At 41.5% G+C, this 16,551-nt stretch overlaps 1 protein-coding gene across 1 annotated transcript in view; it reads right to left on the bottom strand.

Moving 5' to 3' along the window:
* The window catches only part of Dab2 (DAB adaptor protein 2), a 51,106-nt gene extending 42,200 nt beyond the window's left edge, over window positions 1–8,906 (bottom strand). Inside the window, exon 1 of the mRNA XM_051182502.1 lies at window positions 8,671–8,906. The gene's annotated coding sequence lies outside the window, so the exon portion shown is untranslated. The remainder of the gene's footprint in view (window positions 1–8,670) is intronic.
* Between the last annotated feature and the right edge of the window lie 7,645 nt (window positions 8,907–16,551).

Raw genomic sequence — 16,551 nt, 5'->3', positions numbered from 1 at the left:
CCAATGGCAGGAAAGATTGGTAAATTTGAATCCAGCTCAAACTATACAGTGAAGCAGAGGCTAGCCTGAGCTACATAGATAGAATCTGTCTCAAACAAATCAAAATAGATACATGACAGCAATACTCACTTTCCCTTTGGTCCTTAATATTAAAACAGGCAAATCTTTGCCCTACTTTGATAGTAGGATTTTCTTCAACTGCTAAGCAACCCATACTCATACTCATTTTGCTAACTTAGACTGATTAACTTACCTGAGTCAACATGTTTTTCTGCTTAAATGAAGACATCTAGCAAGAAAAGACCATACTTCCACAACTTCCATGTTTTCTTTCTATACATTATCATTTCTTAGCTCTACATCTGTACTCTCTTAGTTAAAATGGACAGTTATTTGAGCATAGCCCATTCTTTCCCACTTACATGAGTATCTTGTCTACTTCTTCCTACAACATCTTTTCTCATTTTACTTTTGCATGTTTGACTTCCTTTAGTTCCTTAAAGGGTAATTCCATTATTACAGACTACTGACTTTTTTGTATTCATCTGGACTCATGTAAATACCCTACACCACTCAATGAAACAAAATTCTGTTTGTTGATTATCATTTTCTCTAAATTTATTTTATCTTTGTCAACAGAGTTTCACTATATTGCCTGGGCTGGCCTTGAACTCAAGTTCTTCTGTTTCCTGAATGCTGGGACCATAGGCACTCTCTCTCTCTCTCTCTCTCTCTCTCTCTCTCTCTCTCTCTCTCTCTCTCCCTTTCTCTCTCTCTCTCCCTCTCTCCCTCTCTCTCCCACGTTTCTCTATACAGCCCTGACTGTCCTAGAACTTACATATATATGCTGTTCTCTGCCTCCCAGTTCTGGGATTAAAGCTGTGTGCCACACCCAGCTAAATTTTGTGTGTGTGTGTGTGTGTGTGTGTGTGTGTGATAATTAGCATGTGTCTGCTAATATGTATAAAATCAATAGCTATATCCAATTTTGAATTTTAACTAATATTTAGTTATCATAACTCTTTACAGCTAAACAAATCAGAATTACATCTTCCAACAGGTTTTTTTGGGGGAGGGAGATTAATTATAACATCTCTGCATCAAGTTATACTTCAGAAGACAGTTCGGATACTAAGTAAAATTAGTTATCATTCCAATTCAAGTCTGTCCATCCATCCATCCATCCATCCATTCATCCACCCACCTACCTGCCAATCTAGATTTTTCTGAAAAATCCTATCTATAGTTCAACCTCTGGCTTGGTAGAACTCAATATTGAACATCATTAACTATTGATGAAAGAACCACATAACCAGCTTTCCATTTGTTTTACACTTCAAAAGTGGGGCTGTATTTATAATATTTAATTTTGGAGAGGATGAGGAACAAACAAATATGATGACAATAATAGCAACAAAATCAGTAGTGATGTAACAGCCAAGGCTTCCTCCACTTAAACCACAGAGATTAGAGGACCTAGTGTGTATATTCATTTTGATTTCTGATCCTGACTTTGGACAGTAAATAACTGGTTCAGTGTTCTTTACCATTCAACACCTCTGACAGTTGCAAATGTATTTTGGCTTATTTCCACAACACTAAAAGATAACATAAACATTTATTAACATATGGATTGCATATCATAGATGGTCAGAACAGACTTTGGTCATAAACAGAACAAGTAAAACATAAAGTGTAAAAACTGGGTGTGATAGTGCATACCTATGCAGCCCTTGGGAGACTGAGGCAGAATGATGAGAAGTTTGATGCCAGCTTGGGCTACTGATCCTGTGTCCCTACTAAAGAAAGTAAGGAGAGAAGGAAGGAAGGGAGGGAGAGAAGAGAAGTGGAGAGAAGAAAGGAAGGGAGGGAGGGAAGAGGGGGAAGGGTATAGGGAAGGTCATAGGGAGGGTGAGAGAAAGGAGGAAGGGGAAAAGGAGATGGAGAAAGGAAAAAGAAAAATGAGGTTATGTAGGTGAACATCCATGCCCAATATGGACACAGAAAGGAGTGGGTTACTTTTCATGTTCAGGTTTTTAGGTATAAGTTAACTCTAGGCTTTAAAAATACTCCTTTGTCCTGATCAGACCAAAGTAAAACGATGAAATTTAGCATTTGTTGGTCTCTTCCGGTTTATGAAATATTGCCATATTCTATGGCTTGACCCCTATATTTAATGATATTGAAATATGAAAGAAATCTGGTTTAACTCCCTGTGTTCAGTGTCAGAATTGAGCTTATTTAAAATTCACCAACAACATAAGACCGTTTGCTAGCATGAGCCCAGCTTTTTCACTGAGGATGGCAGTTCCAGCAATCACTTATCTGCATCAGCAGCCATTCCTAGGGACTTTCCATTTCCCTTCAGTTGTACCTTTGAGTCAATTCATTTTACTGAGAGGAAAAATGAAATTCAGATGTTATACTTCTTGTGTTATGGCAAAGCTGGTTTGTGGATGCCATCATTTGTAGTTCAGAGTCCGTGTTCTGAACCACTACTAACCTTGTCCATCTCAGACTGAGTTCTCTAATCTATTTTCACATAACACGGTGTGAGCTTCAGCTGTCGGTGGGATCTCTACCCATACCAATCATTCTCAGGACTGTTTTGCAAGGTGGGTGTCATAACTAAGGGTTGGGAATGTTGAAGAACTATTAAAAAAAAAAAAAAAAAAAGGGAATCAAATCCGGAGCCCTGTACATACTTGGTAAGAGCTTTATCAATAAGCCACATGCCAGGCTTTTGGTAGCATTTCTGAGAAATGCCAGGGCTGCCATTCTATTGCAGGTTGGCAGAACTCTAGATTTTGTGTGTATGGCCTCACCTGATGCAGATTTCTTCCTCAACTTCTACTCACTGGGGTTGTTGTTTCTCTACTGCTGACCCAACACCATGTATCACTTAGATTCTTCATAAATATTCAGAGAAACACTAAAACTACAACTAAATTCATCTTCAGGATCTGATGTGGAGCAAAATGATCATACTGGAGCTAAGAAATGGAGACATCTTTCTCTGAGATAAGTAACCTATGCTGGCCTCAGACTCACTACACCTGGCCCTTTACCTTCTCATCTTCCTGCCTCCACTTTTACAATGCTGGGATTACCTGCATGAGCTCCAACTAGTTCAGAATGAGGATTGAACCCCAGGTCTTGAGCCTGTTACATAAGCACTCTAGCAAATGAGTTACATTCGCAGCCCAGCTTTTTTGTTTTATTACAAGTTATAATAATGAAAGTTACCTGGAGGAATAGATTGATCCTTCCTAAGACACACAGCTCTCTGAAATCCAAGTGCAGTAGATTTATTTACAGTGGAGGCTCCTGTCTGCACTTCTGGACATGACATGGAAAACAAATGTAAAAGAATGTGGGCTAGAGAAAACCATCTGGTTTAAGGGTAATGATGTAGTTTACTGGAGCCCCTTTACAAAAGCTGTTGGCTGATACAGTCTCCTAATAAGTGGAGATTAATTATACTCTTTAAAAACTTCAGCCTAGGTGAAAGGATTTAGAAGTGAGGCAATGTGGTAAAACTAAGGATTATATTCATTTTCCTGGGATCAAGCAAGCCAAACGGGTAAAATGTAGGTATGTGCTTTCTCATCTTTTTGCAATCCAATATGCAGCTAAACATAATTATATTTAAATAGTTTTGCTCTATTATTTCTATGACTGTAGGAACTGAAGAAAGTTGTTATGCTTTCTATTGAATGACTGAATCATAAAACTGAATTATAACTGTTACTCTTAAGATCAAATAAAAGGTTTGTAGACTATGGCTGGGTGAGGCCTCCTGCAGGCTTGGTTCAATCAGTCTAGAGTGGAGACCACACTCTACAAGAAGTTCTTCCTAGATGTGAAGCATACACCATGTGTCCAGTCCTGAAAGGGTGACTTTAGCTTTAACAAATCCATTTACAAATGGCAGTTTATATGTTCTCTGAAGATCCTGGTGTATTTCAACCTAATGTATTACATCATATTCCTAAGGAAAAACAGACTAGCTTTTACCAAGAAAAACATCTTAAATCTTCTGCCTGTCACTCAAGCTTCTCCCATGTTTAGTAGCATTTTAATTTCATTTTCTTTCTTTTCTGTAGTGTTGGGTTGTGAACCCAGAGTTTATACACATAGGCACCTGCTTCACACTTGCAACACACTCTTTCTTACCTCTTACAGTATTATAGACCCAATATTCTAGAATTCTTACTTCCTATTTTTTCCTTACCCATTTCTCTGACATTTCTTGAAAATCTAAGAGATGGCTGTCACACTTCCTGCTTCCTGGTCACTTCCCTAGAACTAAACATTAAGTTGGCATGACCCATTACTGAGAATTCTCACCAGCTTACATCAGCCAAGGGTCATTTGCCCCCAGCTAGTTTGTGCAGGGTAAGAGGGACAGAAATTGCCAAGCAATGTCTATACTGAGGTAATAACAGAAACTTTATTAGTCCTCATGTGTTGTTATGTAGATAATATAAGAGCTAGCAAAGATTAGAACTTTTATACTGGAATTAAAATAAATTTGAGTGGTGAGGAAGGGCAATGAATGGAGAGAGGTCCTACTTTACTGAGTAACTTCCATTTTTAGACCAGGAAGCAATTTGTTCTGATTCTGCTTGCCCTAGAGAGGCAAGTTTCCTCCCAGGGTGGTGGGAAGATGCAGGAAGGGGAATAACCATGGCAACCTGCCCAGCTATGTGGGCCATGTTAGTACTGGGGCCTGGCCTGGCCTAGACACTAGCTTAGTCAGGGTGGTCCCTCCTTTCCCACTTCCTTGGCTAGAATGCTGACCTCAGGGGAAGGCTCATTCTTTCTCCTTAGGGAGTCTGAAAGGGTGTGGGGAAGATTTAAATGAGACCAGAGGTCATTCTGACCAAACCAAATAGCAGGCTTCCATGCTGAGAACAGAGAGTAACTGTCTGTTCTAGCATGAACACAAGCATATGCACAGGCTTCCTTATTATTGAGTACTTGAATGATTGACATTTTTTCAGATAGGTGAATGGTAGTCACTTTTGATTAAGAAATTCTCCATTTACTTTCAGGGTTCCCAAAGACACTTAATTCAGTTGTTGGGGGGGGGCAGAAAAAAACAAACAGAATAAAGTATTGGAAAAGATAGAGATTAATCTATTTTCCCAGTGTCCCCAAGTACTATTGTTCTTCCTCAGATAAGAAAACAGAACTACTGAGAGGTCATTCTGTGTGCCCAAGGTCATCTTATGAGTGGTGGTGTGGATGCTTCACCCACTACCCAACTGTTCTGTGTTGGCAGAAGGACAGACAGAGCTAGTATACAAATGAATGAGCTGGTGGTCCCTTAAGATATCCAGCTGGCCTTTAACCCCAGCAGAGGCAGGTGGATCACTGTGAGTTCGAGGCTAGCCTGGTCTACTGAGCAGCCTCCAAAGCTAAAGAGAAACCCTGTCTTGGAATAAATAAATAAATAAACCACAAATGAAAAAGATATCCATCATCATTTGTACCCTTAAGCAGGACTATTGACTTCGGCTTTGTCTTTAAGAGGAGACCTGATAGTTTGTTTCTAACTGACATGATTAATCCACCATGATTTAGATTTCTCTTAAGCACACTTATCTGATGTGAACCCTCTGTCTTCTAAATGAGACTTGGACTAGCCTCTGCAATTCAGTAGCAGTGCTTTTCAACTTTATGAAAAAATTACAACTCTAGGGAGAACAAAAACAAAATGAAGCACCACATTCTGCTAGTCAGGTGTTTCATATTGCCAATCCAATTCCTATTCTAATTCTGCCTGAGTATAGGAAACCTTATTTATACTTTAGGTCCCTTGCATAACCCCTTAGGCCAGTCCCCTTGCAAGTCTTCTAGTGGGGGCAACTCATGCCCCCTGTGAACTCCTTTGGGCAGGCTTTTCACACATTCCAGCATCCCAGCTTTGTCTTCAAGAATAGGAGTGATTAATCCCCCCAGTGGAGAGAAGGAGGTAAAGAAACACATGGTGTTTTCAAGTTAACTTGATTAAAGTAGTAGTAGACTTAGGCTCAGACTAGGAGAGAAATGAAGGAGCAACTTCCTCATGGTCTCACCAGGAGCAGTTTCTCCCAATGCTTCCTGATGGCTGAATGCCACCCAGCAAGCCATGCTTTCCTGGTCTTTTAAATTTTAGAAAACAGGGGTATGGGCAGTAGTAGCTCCTGGAAGCCTTTACCCCATCACTATGCGAATAAGTATCTTAAAAGCAATACCTGTCTTCCTGTTTCCCTCCACCCAAAGCTTAATAAAATCCATCTAACCTATGGAGTAAGACAAGAAACAGGTCCAATGAACAGGAATTTAGACTTTCAGTTTAACCCCTAAAATTATAGTAAGTCTTTGTTAGAAATGCAAACTCTGAACTAGGCATGGGGGTGCTTGCCTATCATTTCAGGACTTGAAAGAGTAGAAGTTCAGTGTCAGCCTGGGAAGAGAAATGCATTGAGACTGTCTCAAAACACCAAAAGAAAAAAGGAAAGAAGAAATAACGAATGAGCAAGCCTCTGGATGTTCTTTTTTCACAAATCAGCAAGGCCTGAAAACAATGCCTTGGTTACCTTCCCAGCCTCCTTTACATCCTCAGGTGGAGATAAACTGTGGTATCAGCATCACCAGCCCCATAAACATATCTGCATTAGAAAGACATTCCTCCCATTCCTCCACAATCTGTCTCTTCTGGCCATAGTTAAAAGGCATAGTTTAGCCAGGTGTGGTACTCTACCTACAATCCTAGCACTCACGGGACAGAGGCAGGAGGATGATGGGTTTAAGTCTAGACTGAAGTGCAAATCAAAACCATTTTAGGGCTTAGGGAAGCAGCTCAGTGACTCGCCAGGCATGTCCAAGATGCTGGACCCCCCTTCTCTAGGACTTCAGGGGAAAGAGGGAACATACTAGTCTAGGAACAGTTTCTAAAGATTGGACAAAAGGCTGGAGTTAGCCATAGGGAAAGAAGGTATTTGTTATTAGTCAAAAGCGGAAGAATCCAGTGAGCTTTAGGACAAAGTGAATAAGGACATGGAAGAATGGTCTGTGTCTGAAATACATATCCCAAGAGACCACCACACCTCCTTTTTCAAGGGGTCTAGTTTATCTCACCTCTGAGATTTGTTAACTGTGCGTTGCTTTTCCCAGATACCAAGCTGTTTCTCTCAGGAAGCCAGAATTCCCAACAATCCCGATTCCTTCCAGCACTGGTATGTCCTGCCTCAGGTCAAGGGAGTAGAGTGGTAGCTGCCTGGGTGGATGGGGTAAAGCAGCCTAATCTAGGACAAGAGAGCACCATGACAAGCCAGTTGGTAGCAGCAAGTCCAGAATCCTGGCTAGTCCCTCCTTTCTGAACAGCCAGTCAAAGCTTCCGTGTGCAAAGCCCAGGCCTCAAGATTGTAAGAATGATGGACTATACATCTCACCAGAACCATTCCTGGAGCCGTATCAGCTATCTCCAAGACATTTTGGCAAATCTTCTGTCACTGCTCAGGTTGGGAGTTGTATGTACCTCGGTCCCCCTCCACTGATCTGCTTTGCCTTATTAGGGCCAGAACTATTTTCATCAAGTCACTTTATAGCGCAACGGCAACATTTACTATTCATGAAGTTGCTCCCTCCATAATTTTTAAATCTTTCCATGTGTCTGGAGGCTTGCTCCTGCTCTTCTCGGTTTACAGAGTGGCCCCCTTCCTTCCAAACACAGGCTAAGAAGAAAGAGGAAAGGGTGTGGGGGTGCCCGGGGGTGGAGATAAGATCCAGCTTCTTTAAGTATTTCGAATCCAGTTAAATTTCCTTGGGATTCAAGCAGTTCCCATCTGAAACCCTCTACAGAGCCGAATTCCAGGCTCGGGATTAAGTGAGGAAGGAGAGCGAGCAGGAAGAAATAACAGATGCAGCTCTATGCTGCAAAGAAAACCGCTATGTTGACTGGGACTCTGAGCTTTTAACACATTTTTTTTTCCGTCCTTTTTCTGGAATTCTTATTTAATCCTCGCAGTTAGTTTACAACCGTCAAGAAAACAGCTTTTAAACGCTTCGGGGATTTAAGACAAGTTTGTTAAGTCGCTTGGGCAGATAGTTTCCTAGGAATGCTGGTGTAAGACAAAGTTCACATTTTTAATGCCCTATGCTGTCAGTCAGCAGAAAATAGCTCCTTAGAGGCACAAACCACGTCGAGCCTTTGTCACAAGGCAAAACCGAACACCCTTCAGCAGTTAATTAGGTGGTCAGCGGCCACCCTGGTGTCCTCCCTGGGATGTCCCCAAAGCCCTTAAGCACTCTGCGCTTGTACACACACACACACACACACACACACACACACACCACACACGCACACACACACACACACACACACACACACACACACACACACACACACACACACACACACAAACACGGGCTCTTTAAACGTCACAGGATGGGCGTTTGGAGTCGGACCCCAAAGGTAAAATGCATTCCTTGGAAGCATTCCACAGATGTCAGGCCAAAAAACCGCTGCTTGCCCCGGAGTATACTGTCTCATTTGTGAGATTTCCCCACCGCCCAAAGTCTGCAGCCAAGACAGGGGTGGGAAGAGAGAAGCCAGTAAAGGAGAGAAAGGGGGTCGGCAAAAATGGAGCCAACGGGAAGGAGAATGGCAGAGCTACTCACGGGCTAGCTAGTGCCTCTGCGGAGCCAGCATGACTTCCCCGCGCCTGGAGTCTATAGGCTACAGCGCAGAAGACGCGGTGGGCCCCGCTTAAATAGCCTCCGGCCGGGAGCCTCGGTGCCGCGCGGCCACTCCCGGGGAGAGAGATATGGTTCTAATCAGATGCTGGCAGCTGAGGACTCCCCAGGAATGTGGCGGGATGTTTTTGCTGCCTGGGCTTGGTAACTCCCCCTCAACGTGTTACGGAGTCTTCCAAACTTAACTGTTTATTAACTCGCGCTGCAGCCAGCCACCTAGCCTCCTGCGCTCCGTGCGCCCGACCAGCTGGGGGCGACCGCAGGGACCCAGAGAAAGGACTGTTCACAGCCTGGGCCAGCAGCCTCACACTAACGGGGGCCAGGAAGGGTGCACGTAAGGACAGGAAAGGGAAACTCGGAAAGGGGTGGGATCCACTAAGTTGTATTTCACAGATCCGTTCCCTGGATCGCCACTTCAAGTGGACTGCCACACGAATTCATCCCAAACCGCCCGGGGGCCTTTTGAACAAAGAAATGCCTTTACTCCCTACATTCCCTACGTGGGATGGTGGGTTCCAGGTCCGATCTGTCCTATCTAAAGCAGAGCATGTGACTGGACTGTCACATTTAAAGAAATCAGTGTCCGTTAATTGCAAATGTGGACGTGCTTAAATGGGAGAGAAACTTACGTGTGTCCACGTAATGGGATGTAGTTATGTAGAAGTTTAATACCATGCCTACAGATGCAAGGCCATGTTCTCTCTGTGAAGCTGGCCTAAACGAAACTCTTTAGCATCCTTCTAACTCATCTAATAATCTACATTTATGGTATAAAGAAGTTATATTCTGGATTTCCTTTCAGTGGAACTGACTTCTAGTTCCTACAGCATTTTTTTTTTTTTTTAATTCCTGCATGAAAACCTTGAGATATGAGAAGAGATGTTCAAAAATGTCACTTTCAAAGCTCAGTTGTAGACGTCTGGAAGAGCGGACTCCAGGAACCATATAGAAGCTTGCAATTTCTTTTCTGTGCATTTTAAAGTCAGGACAGTTGTCAAATTTCCATAGAAATGGTGATGCTTTTTAAGGCATAGGGAATCATGCTTTGGGAAGGTCCCCTCCATTTCCTTTTCCTCCACTCTGCTTTGCTTTCTCATTTCATTTAATCCTTTTTTTTCTTATACATCTTTCTCTTCTTGTCTGTTTCCCTCCTGCGATTCCTCCTCCTCCCCCATATATTGGAAGCAGAGTGTACTGATTGATAGAAAGTAACAAAGTGTCACTTGGATGGAATGGGTTGTTGATTTTATTGAGTAAGCAACACAATGGATTTGCATCTTAACACTGAAAACCAAGGGTTCAAATTGGGCTTATGGCCCACCAAGGATGTATTTTGTGGTCCATGCCTAGCCCCAGCTGCAAAGCCACTGTGTAATTTGAGGTGACTCAATGTGAGTGGTGGTGTCTGCTTGCAAGTAGGTCAGGCCCATGTGCTGGGAGAGCAAGGGACACAGAACAGCACAGCTGGCCAGTATGCTGCCCCTCCTGACCTCTGCATTCCCTCCACACCTGGGTATGCACAGAAGAGGGGTGATAATGGCAACTCTTAATATTCCTCTGAGGTAATTTTCTGTGATTATTAAAAAAAAAAAAATGCTGGGCTTTATGCCTTTAGTCCCAGCATTTGGGAGGCAGAGGCAAGCAGATATCTGTGAGTTCAAGGAAAAAAAAAAAAAAGATGTCTACCTGTTAGTTCTGTGAGGACATAACACTTGTGTGAGGACTTTAATTCTGCTACTTCTGTGCACATCACACTTTGTGTCTAATATCCAGAAGTCTATAGAAATGGTTTAATTTCAAAAGGCTCAAAAATGAGAAAAAATAAAAGGCAGTCCATTCAAGCAAATGAGAATATTGATAATACAAAAAAAAAAAAAAAAGTCTCCAAAAAGCATGTATTATTCCTCAGCTTGGAAGTGCCCACCCAAGCCCATATTTTTATCAGTATAGTTCAAAGACTGTTTCTAAGACAAGTTTTAATTGTTCCCACCAAAAGGAAGTAATTTGCCTTAGAAACCAGATAAAGAAAATTGTTTCATCCACTGTGAACTTCAGTGTAAAGAGAAGATCTGGGCCCAAACAGCTCATTTGTGAGGAGTGGGCTCAACATTACAGCTCTAAATGGACACCCTTGTTTTATATCTAAAGAGCCAGGAGTGGAGAGCTCTGGTTTGAAGTGTATTTTTATATCTCTAGGGTGCTGATATTGGTCTTGGCAATAGCTCAATGTTCTGCTCACATTATGTAGGGGGAAAAAAAGAAATGAAAATAAATTTAACTCTTTTTATCCCAGGAGGTGCTGTTTCCTGTCACATCTACTTTGTTAACTTTTCAGTAAGTCTAAAATGAACATCTCCACATAAGGAAAAGCATGCCAAAGTTCCCCCCCCCCCCCGATGTTCAACTGTGGCAAGCGTGATTTTTTTTTAATCGCCACCAAAATTTGTTTAGAAAATTAAGGTAGGAAAAAAATTAAATGCGATGTTTTTAAAAACCACGGTCGCCGCGTAACAATCGTTGTTTGCACAAAACCTGCTTGTGGTGGGGTATGGTGGAATCTGGACTGTGCTCCCAGTCTAGAAAGGGGTAGTTAATCCCGTGACAGCTTGCTGAAGAATGCATGGTTTATTATTAAAGTAATCTCTTAAGATTTTCCTGGAATGTGCTTCCACAGCAGCTCTGCCTATGCAGGCTATCCTATGTATGTCTTTTTGTCCATGATTAAACTGTCCATTCTTAGCTCAAAAGTCTAGTCCTTTCTCTCTTCTACCAAATTACTGCCCGTTCCTTTGCTGCTCAGGGCTTTCTTAAACTACCCATTTTGAATCTTGCTAATTTTTTGTGAACTCTAAATGGCACTTTGAAATTGGCCTCAAGGAAGTTACACCTCGATGCTGATTGAACACATAGACATGTTCAAACCAAACAAATCAAGCTTGGCAAGATTGGATACACCTGTAGTCTTGCCTACTCTGGAGGCTGAGGCAGGAGGATAATTAAGTCTAAGAGGGAAACAATATCTATGAAGAATTGATTGAGATGTATCTGGTAAGAGTCTGCCTTCCCCTTTTCCATGTTTTTTTTTTTTTTTTTTTTTTTTTTTTTAATAAATGCTGTCAAATGAGGAAGAGAGAAAAAAAAAAAAAAGGCAGTTGCTTCCATAAAACGTCCCCTGCCCCTAACTGATCTTACATATTTAACAGTGTAGATTTCAGATTTAGCTGATAGGGATGGCCAAGTCCCAGGAGTTTGTCTTTGTTCTTATTATCTATTCATCCATCCATCCATCCATCCATCTGCTCATCTATCCATCCATCTCTGCTCTCTCCTTCTTTCCTTCCTTCCCCCCTCTCTCCTGCCTTCTCCCTCTCTTTCAGATAATATTTGCTGAAATTTGGAAGGTGGGTTATTTTTGTTTGGCTTTGCTAATTCCTGTCATCTGTTTTCTTCCTTAATCTCTGATAATGACACAGAATTCAATCTTTTTCAAGTGACATGTAGTAATAGTGAAAGTCTGATGTCAAACACCAGGATACTTGGGGAAATTGGAACAGCATGAAATAAAGGGCATTTAAAATTCAACATTGGGCCATCAAGACAGTGCTGTTGGCAAAGCTGGACAACTGCAGTTCCATCCCCAGGACTCAACATGATAAGAGAGAACCAACTCCTAAATGTAATCCTCTGGGTTCCTTACACATGTGCAAGAACACACACACACACACACACACAAATAAATAAAATTCAATATATTATGTATTTCTATAACCAGCCACACTTTGCTACCTCTGCACTTGTTTATAATGACAAGTAATGAAGAGGGAGGGATATGTTAATATGAATTATCACTCAAATAAGTATTATCATATTTAGAAAGGAAGCTAATATGAATTATCAGAAACAAAAACATATTTAACATTGCAAATAAAATAATAAAAAGCATAGAATCCTGCAAAGATGTTGATAACAACCACTCACATAGCCCTCTATCATAAGGAGAAGAATCTGTGCACTAGACATGAAACAAATACAACATACAAGGATGCTGATTCCTTTGTTGTTTTTAGGACTAGGGAGCTGAAAACAAAGTATATCCATCAGCAGGAAGGCACTAAGTTATGACTGGGGAATCATACACAACCATTGAAAAGAACAAATTGAAACTAAATTGTATAGCTTAGAACCTTTTATAGCAGATTTTGTTGAGTGAAAAAGGCAGAAACCATAAAGAAGTTTCAAGAATTTCTAACTTAGTAATACAAAATGCAACATCTATATGTGCATGTCAAGTGTAGTTTGTGTTTGTGTGTGTTGAAGATTATAAGGGACTGGAAACTAACTATATATATCTAGATCTGGTAGAGGGGGAATTGGTTGAGGGGAAAGGATGTCCACAGACAGTGATGCATTTGTACATCAAAGTGAATTGTAGATGTGCAGGTTTGTGCAATTCAAAAAATATGTGACATGATTCTAAGATGAGAAAAAGAAGAGCTTCAGGAGCAATTCCTCTAAAATGGTTCTTATGAAAGTACAGTCCTGTGTCTTTCAAAAGGGAGCATTAGGGGTTGGGAGGTAGCTCAGTGGAGAAGAATGTCTGGTATGTAAAAGCATAAGGACTTAAGTTCGAATCTCTAATACCCCACATAAAAGAGCCAGGCTTTTATGGCTGTGAGTGCTTATATACTCTAGCATTGGGGGTTGGGGAATAGAGACAGACAGCTACCAAGGGCTCTGTGGCCAGTAAGCCTACCTGAAACAGACTTTACAGTTCTGTATGTCTGCCCACACACCCTCAGACACACATGTACACATCCCACACACATGTCACACTGGCTCAGGGATCCCAGGTGAGCAAAGTGCCTGGAATCTATTTGTTCAATAGCACTTTGGCGTGGTTTTACTGGTACTGTGGGCTTGGGGGCATCACATTGAGCACTACATTTCCCCCCATGAGGTCAAGAGGAAACTGATTTTGCTGTTCTCTGTGAGATGGGAACATTTTCCACTGTAGAGAGTGTTTGCTGCACAATTGAAGCCCCATAGTTGAGAGGCAGATTTCTTTTTCTCTTTGGCTCTCTGAGGCCTCAGGATCCTAGCACAGGTAATGACTTTCCTCCCTGGCCCCTCACCTGTCAGTGAGGTGATTGTTTTCAATAAACGAAACTGACAGTAGCCATTTGTGTTGACATAAACCCACAGGTTTATGTTTTCAGCCCTGGCCCTGCCTGTGGAATAGCAGACACAGCTCAGAGTTCAAGGCTCCTAGCCATCTTTGTAAGATCTGGGAGAAGTTGATTCTAGGCTTGAGGAGATGGAGGCAATTGCCAACTCTGCCATGTTTCCAACTTAAAGCTACCCAGAAAACAGGCCAACAAACTGACTTCTAGAACGTAGGCAATTCTGCTTTCTGTGAAGCTGTACTTTGACCCCAAAGCACTGAATGGCTGCTTGACAAGGGAAAAGGCATCAGATGCACAAGTCTGCCATACTATAGCGAGGGAGGCCAGGATTTGGGATCAGGTCTGGGGCAAAGCTATAGTTTTACACTTTACTTACTGAAAGGATGGCAAGCCTACTTTTCAAGGACCCAGTTGTAAAATAGTTGTGGCCCTCCTGATCTGATTTTGGCTTTTGGTGAAAATCTAGTAAATCCATATTCATGAAAGTATCCCAGAATGGAAAATATGTGAAGCCCATATTTTTACTAAAAAAGGTGTTCTTTATCAGAAAGTATTTGCCAGGCAGCACTTGGAAGGCAGAGGCAGGCAGACCTCTGTGAGTTTGAGGCTGGTCTGATCTACAGAGCGAGTTTCAGGGTAGCCAGGGCTATACAAAAACCTTGCCTAAAAAAGATTTTTAAGAAAGAAATCATTTTCACTACTGATACCACACACCCATCTCTATGAAACCTTGTGCTTATGTAACTATGAAACTGACTGTAGTGAAGTTCTGTAATGCTTACTTTCTAAAATGGGTGATCCTAAACCCCAGGCAAGGATTACTTCAACAGATAACTCTTACACACACACACACACACACACACACACACACACACACACACACAGGGGGTGGTGGTGGTGTAAATGTAAATTAGCATATTACAAGAAAGGACAGGTTGAGAGTGAGTGGATAAACACTGATTTTCTTCTCTTGCTAGTGAAGAATGAGGTCAGATTTTCTATAGTCGGTCAGTTTAATCCAAAACAACTACAACCTGACCCCAGAAAGATGCATGTGATATGTTAAGTATCCTGGTCTACCTTAGTCATCTTAGTTCTGAGCTACAACAGCCACTTTTGAATGTAAAATTAATGCCACATGAGGTACTATTTCAAAGACTCAGGAGACACTTTTTTTTTTTTTTTTTTTTTTTTTCTGAGAAAGAGTTTCTCTATGCTATCAAAATGGGCTCAAGCTCCTGGACTCAAGTGATCGTCTGCCTTCCTGCCTCGGGACTGAGACTATTTATTGATCCTAGCTAAAAAGTGTTCCTGTTCTTTAGACAAGGTCTCACTATATATTTTTAGCTGGCTGGTCAGGAGCTCATTACATGAAGAAGACCAGTGTCAAACATATGGTAATCTTTCTGCTCCTGTCTCCCATGTGCTGGAATCACAGGTGTGGGCCCCCACATTCAGCTGAAAGTCATGTCATAATTGGAGACTGGACTAGGCCACTTTTGTACTCCAAAGTAATTTAGTTCTCCCTATGTTTAGAAACACAGGCATGTGTGTACAGACAGGCATATTTCCTAGGAAAAGTATATTGCAGCTCTTACTAGATCATCAAAGGACCTCATACCATAAAATAAAGTTCAACTCCACAGTATTGTAGGTTTATGGCCATTCCACATTCTTTCTGCCCATTTTTAACTAAAGATTTTATCTGGGTCTTTTGTTCCCATCTGATATGTATCCTCACAACAACATGGTCAAACGGGTTAGTCCAAGTGTTCTTGTTTCTAAGCAAAGACACCTTGATTTATGTCCTTTCACAGAGTTAAGGACAAAGTGAGACTACCACCCAAGTCCTTGAATGTGTAGAATTATTCTGCTCTTATTCCCATGTATGAAGCATGATTCCAGCAGTCAGTAGAAGCTTTAGAGTCAACAGAATCCTGTGTTTGTGTGTACACACCCAGAAAAGAATTTTCTTTCACGAGAAAGACATTGCTAAAATGGAGGGTGTCCACAGCAGGGTCATTGGGGCAATAATAGGACATCCATGGCAATAAGAACGCCAAGATCCCTCTCAGCATAGCCTTACCATAATGGACATGGGGAGCCAGGGCAAGCGTGGCCTCGGACCTGAGCAGTGGGTTAGGAAAGAGTATGTAAACATTTCTGAATATGAACAAGTGGATCACACGCCTCCTCTTGTCCATTCACAGAGAACATGAACTGACTTGACTAATGTGTCCCTAAAAATAATGTCTTTGTAGAACCTTGAATGTCTCTTCTTTAGAAATGGGGGTCTTTGTAGTTGTGATTAATGACAAGGAAGTCATACTCTGACCATGAACTCTCTCATGTGTTGTATACTGCTCTTTGATTAGAATACCTTGCTGTTTTATAACATGGTATTTTGTATTTGTTATGACTCTAGACATAGTATCCAGTTCCACGGCTTAGCAATCTTGTGTCACCTAAGGAATAGGAATGAGTTCTAAAAAGAGAAACCCTGAAGCTTCCTCCCAGAGTACTATCAGATTAGACAAGCTAACAGTAGTATTAGCAAACACCTAGAGCTATGCTGAAGATAACACAAAATTTTGCTAATATTTAAAAAATTTAAAAGTATCAA

The sequence above is a fragment of the Phodopus roborovskii genome, unplaced genomic scaffold, assembly GCF_943737965.1.
Source record: "Phodopus roborovskii unplaced genomic scaffold, PHOROB, whole genome shotgun sequence".
In the NCBI taxonomy this organism is placed as follows: Eukaryota; Metazoa; Chordata; class Mammalia; order Rodentia; family Cricetidae; genus Phodopus; species Phodopus roborovskii.
This window is presented reverse-complemented; position numbering and strand designations above follow the sequence as displayed.